Below are 6,231 nucleotides of genomic sequence, written 5' to 3' on the forward strand. Positions count from 1 at the left end.
TGCGTACTTTTTCTTTGTTTGCTTGCTTTATTGTGATGTGTGGTTGCCGTGTTTTAACTCTGATCTAAAAGAAGAAAATAATCACACAAAACCTTTGTTTAATTACTTTCAAACTTAACTGGTCTATTTCAATTTAAGTTAGAAAATACTTTACCATTATTACTCTGATTATTATTTGTAGGTCATGTAGAGCAGAGGGTCCTTTTTCTGTAGGTGAGTAAACCTGAGTGCATCAAAACAATCAGACTGTATGAACACGATACAAACACACTATGTTGTGATATTCTTTAATAGTTACTGGTGATATTATGCAGCATTCATACAAATCAGTACAACATATTATATTGGAAATAGCAAGTCTGGTTCAGAACAAGTATGAATTAAATGTAATAATTATAAAACTAGTAACATGAATTAACCCTGATTTCACCTCACCACCACTAGGTGTGTTTTTGAGGGTTACCTGGGTCCCACTCACAGTGATGGGGGGTGTTTCTCAATCGCGAGTAAAGCTGCTGCAGAGCCACTATTTCAAGCATACTACGTCATCGAGTGCCGCCGAAGTACTGTTCCAATCTCTAGCATACTTGGAAATCTACCGAGCCCGGCGTACTCCGTTTGGAGAAATATCGAGGCTGCACATGAGTAGACTCCGCGGTCTTAAAATCCTAACAATGCTTTGCGCACGGACCAATTTCCCCAAATCTGTGGCGGAAGATGTAAGGCGGGGCCTCTCATATGACGCACACCTGCACACTTGCTAGCCTGTTCCACTCTTTGGGTGTTTCTCAATCGCGAGTAAAGCTGCTTCCGAGCCACTATTTCAAGCATACTACGTCATCGAGTGCCGCCGAAGTACTGTTCCAATCTCCAGTATACTTGGAAATCTACCGAGCCCGGCGTACTCCGTTTGGAGAAATATCGAGTGTGCACATGAGTAGACTTCGCGGCCTTAAAATCCCCACAATGCTTTGCGCACGGACCAATTTCCCCAAATCTGTGGCGGAAGATGTAAGGCGGGGCCTCTCATATGACGCACACCTGCACACTTGCTAGCCTGTTCCACACTTCGTTTTCCGAATGTCAGGAAGTATTCTTGACTCGCTTCTGAAGCAAGATGCTCGGCAGACATGTGCTACCAAGCAAGCGTACTCGCGATTGAGAAACATCCGGGGACTCACATCAATAAAACAGAGAAGGTTAAACTATAACCTTGTTGTGGCTCGACAGTTATGTTAGGTTAAGTTATGTTTTTTACCCTAGTCTGGTGTTTTGATCTTGTCACTTCCTGTTTTTATTTTGAAAGTAATCCTTCCCTCTCATTCCAGATCCCACACTTCCTGCCTTTGTGTGTTTCCCGCCCTTGAGATTGCTTGGCCCTGCCCTGATAGTTTTCACCTGTGCCCAACCTCCTCACCTATAAATAGCCCTTGTGTTTCTTTGTCCCTTGTCAGTTCGTTGTGTTCCATGCCGTGAGAACCTGGGCCCTTTGACTCCTGAACTTTCCTTTGAGAAATATACTTTTTGTCAAGCGAGTTTTGATTTGAAGTATGACTATGGCGCGTTTCCACTACAACGCGGAGCACGGTTTAAGAGAGCTGTGACGTCAGCGGCCCGTTTTTAGTTGCGTTTCCACTTGGCCTAGTACCGGCCGGCGGGTCCTAATTCACAGTTTTTCTGGCCTCATAAAATCGTGGGTCTAGGGCCAGAGACAACGAGGCTGAGTCGGGCTGAGTATGCTAAACTAGAGAGAGCATCGCTGGCAAGGGGGCTACAACTACAACAAGATGGACATATTTGACCGTGATTTAATTGTAATACACGTTTCAAAATGATGCCGAAGTAACAACATACTGATACCGGTTAGTAAAAACCATGAATTAATGCTTTGTCAAGTCTGCAGACAGACGGCAGGCGAAAAACCTTTTAAAATGCGTGTTTTCTAAATGGAGATTGGCTAAGCTAACGCAGTATATGCTCCGACCGTCCACACTCACAACGGCCTATACAGACATAAATAAAGCAGCGACTGTATTCGCCATGACACAGGCAGTCTGTGGTTTGTACTTGTTTAACTTTTGTCTAGTTTCTGAACAGATATGAGGAGCTGTGAGCTCTGAGTGCTAACAGCTAACGGCTGTGTTGTTTTTCTGGGGTTCTCATTGAAGATGACGTCACGGCTCCGCCTACACTGCGTTACTATAGATACTACCCCAGTTCCTAAACTGTTATGGAAATGCGCCATAAAGTGATCCAGTCCTAACGAGGCCTAGCCATACCGAGCGAGGCCGTGTAGTGGAAATGCGCCATTAGTTTCTGTTATTAAACTACATTCTTTTTGGACAACTGTTTCCGAGTCCTGCATTTGGGTCCTGTGTCCTGTGCCTCAGTTCACGACAGTACGAACTGACCAAAATATGGACCCAGCGGATTCAGAGACATTGAAGTTAGCTCTGCGAGCTCAAGGAACAAGACTACACCAGCATGAGGAGCAGCTGGGCGCCATCAACCTGGGGGTGAGGGACCTGACCGGCCGTCAGGAAAACTTTCAAGCCTCCGTCAATACCACCTTGCCGAACAGCTGCACCGTGTCCTCACTCACCTGGAAGCTGGTTCATCCCCTCAGTCTCCTGCTGCTGCTTCCACACCAACTGCTCCAGTTGACCATGTGCCACCCCATGCTCCACCGCCTCGTCTGGCATCTCCAGAGCGATTCTCAGGAGAATCCGGTGACTGTCGCCCTTTCATTGTTCATTGCGATCTCCATTATATATACAATCCTGCTGCATTCCCCACTGAACACTCTAAAGTAGCCTTCATGGTGAGCCACTTAACGGGGAGAGCAGCGGCCTGGGCTACGTCCGAATGGGCGAGAGATTCACCTGCCTGTAAATCTCTGGATTTATTTAGACACTCTCACCAAGGTTTTCAATCTCACAGCTCCTGGGAGGGAGGCAGCCAGAGCACTGATGCAGATTAAGCAGAGCCAGCGCAGAGTATCGGACTATGCCATTGAGTTCAGGACCCTTGCAGCAGATAGTAGCTGGAATTCTCCGGCACTGCTCAACGCCTTTCTGTCTGGTCTTTCGGATCCCATTAAAGACCAGTTAATACCTTTCGACCTCCCAGAAGATTTGGATTCTATCATTGCACTGGCAGTTCGAATAGACAATAGACTGGCCGAAAGACACAAAGAAAGGTTTAAGAATGTGGCACGACTGCCTCGACACCAAGGCGACACACCAAGCCATCGTCCCGCCTGGAGACCTCCTGCTGATGCTCCTGCTGATGCTCCTCCTGAAAGAAGAGTGCTCCCAAGTGTCTCAGAGGAGCCCATGCAGTTGGGTTGAGCATAGTTGACTCCAGAGGAACGTCTTCGGCGCATTCAGGAGGGCAGGTGTTTTTACTGTGGGGAGCAGGGACATCTCCTGGCTTCCTGTACAGTAAAAGGTCGGGCTCATCAGTGACGAGGAGGACTCTGGTGAGCCGACTGTCTTCTGGATTCCCTCCTCGTACGTTGACACAGGTAAAAGTAGATAGACATATTTTAACTTAGGGGGTTCTCATAGATTCTGGTGCAGATGAAAGTTTAATGGATTGGGGTTTGGTCAAGAAGTGTAACTGTGTTGTTATTCCTTTGAAGCAACCGTTAAAGGCCTCTGCACTGGATGGTCGACCCCGGAAGGCATAAGTTCCGGTGTTGTCAACGAGTTCAGTTCTATGGAATCTTCTCGCGTTAACACAAGATTCCGAGTGACCAAGAACTCTGGCGGTCATCCAGTATTCATAGAACCGTAGTTACATACGTAACTATCGTTCTATTTCATCCTTACTGACCGCCAGAGGCGGTGCTTTAGCACTGGATGACCTATACCAACAGAGTCACGAGGAAGTCTGAATACTCCCCCTATAAGGATGGCCTAGACGGACTCTGCAGGAGGACCACACCCAGCGGGTGAGGGGCGGCAACATTCACCCTGTAGTATCTGGCGAATGTGCTCGGGGATGCCCATGTGGCCGCAGCACATATGTCCTCCAGGGGCACACCTCTCAAGGTCGCCCATGACGTGGAGACACTCCTGGTAGAGTGGCACTTTACTCTGGGTGGCAAGGGACGGTCATTCGCTTTGTATGCCCGGGCAATGACGTCCACGATCCAGTGGGACAAGCGCTGTTTTGAGAGCGCACAGCCCCTTCTAGGACCACCGTAACACAGAAAGAGCTGTTCAGACTGACGTACGCCTGCGGTAGTCTGGACATAAGCTCTAAGGGCCCGCACCGGGCATAGGAGTCTTGACCTCTCTTCCCCCTCTCCTGATGGGGGGGTCAAACCGTGCCAGCTGGATAGGCCGATTAAAATGAGAGCGTGCCAGCACCTTAGGGAGGAACGCTGTGTTCGGCCATAAGGTGACACCTGAGCCATCTGAGTTCCACCTCAGACACGAGCTGTTCACGGACAAGGCCTGAAGCTCGCTTACACGCTTGCTGAGGTGATGGCAAGAGGGAAAGCAGTCTTAGCTGAGAGCCACTTCAGTTCTGCCTGTAACAAAGGTTCAACAGGAGGCGAGCATAGGGCATCCAGCACCAAGGGCAGGTCTCATATAGGGGCCCTTGGGATATTCGGGGGGCGAAGCCTCAGAGCTCCCCCTTAAAAAGAGGGATACCAGCCTATGGCTCCCCACTGTGCTGTTGTCAGCCCTTGCGTGTTGAGCTGATGTAGCAGCCACATACACCCCGACGGTAGCGGGACACCGGCCGTCGTCCAGGAGGGACTGCAGGAACTCAAGGGTCCTAGGCACCGAGCAATGTACTGGGTCCTCATTTCGCCCTTGGCACCAGTCAGAAAACAGTTTCCACCTGTCTACGATTGACACATCTCTTCCAACGAGGGATGTGTTAGCAATCATCCTCACAGCGTCACACTTTCCAGAACAAATGAGATGGAGTTTACAAGAGCTTAAAGAACTTCCGAGGGGTTCCTCTCTGCACCTTGCCACATCGATCATTTGACAGTTCAGTGAAATAACAAGGAAAACAAGCTGGGAATCAAACCAGCGACCCTCAGGTTATTTAATAATTGTGTTTTATTTCCCGTTTCATTTACAGATAGAAGCTGTGCAGCTAAGAAGCATTTGAACTCCTGAAAGTCTGAAGAGTCACAAGAAAGGAGTTTTTATTATGAAAGTAGAAGTTACTAACTGAACAGAATCTCATAAACCATTCACAACAATTTAATAAACATCAATCTTTTATAAAACTGTAGATTCGATGGCTACAAAAAGCTGCTGGTGTTTAAAATACTTATATAACTTCTTAATAAACATGAATTAAGGTTGTAACTGGTAGACTCTGCATAGAAACGTATACATTTATAGCTAAACTCTGAGATCATGTTGGAAACAAAGTTATATTTCTCACACGTTGACTTCAGTTGTAATCCATGTTTTCTGTTCTGAGCACCACATGTATTAGTCACAGATAAACAAACAAACCAGTAAACAAAAACAGATGTGGAAGAAATCCCGGCTCCTCTGGCGCAGATTGTGTGTCGCAAGTCGTGAAGATGGACTCTCATTTTTGTACAAAACAACTGTAATTCACAGATTATATTGTAATTCCCTTTTAATTAATTGCTGTTTTGTGATGACACACACTAGAGGACTGTTCAGTGAGGAGGGAAATCGCTGTCAAATTAAAATAACACAAATCATCAAACTTTCACACTTTTTGTTTGAAATCTCACTGTCAAAACACTGCCTGGTAGTGCCACGTATCATCAACAGGAGAGGACTCTTTAAAGTAGAGACACTACATACTGATATACACCTGAACATCAGCAGGAGAGGACTCTTTAAAGTAGAGACACTACATACTGATATACACCTGAACATCAGCAGGAGAGGACTCTTTAAAGTAGAGACACTACATACTGATATACACCTGAACATCAACAGGAGAGGACTCTTTAAAGTAGAGACACTACATACTGATATACACCTGAACATCAACAGGAGAGGACTCTTTAAAGTAGAGACACTACATACTGATATACACCTGAACATCAGCAGGAGAGGACTCTTTAAAGTAGAGACACTACATACTGATATACACCTGAACATCAGCAGGAGAGGACTCTTTAAAGTAGAGACACTACATACTGATATACACCTGAACATCAGCAGGAGAGGACTCTTTAAAGTAGAGACACTACGTACTGATATACACCTGAAC

Source organism: Trematomus bernacchii, unplaced genomic scaffold (genome assembly GCF_902827165.1).
Source record: "Trematomus bernacchii unplaced genomic scaffold, fTreBer1.1, whole genome shotgun sequence".
Taxonomy (NCBI): domain Eukaryota; kingdom Metazoa; phylum Chordata; class Actinopteri; order Perciformes; family Nototheniidae; genus Trematomus; species Trematomus bernacchii.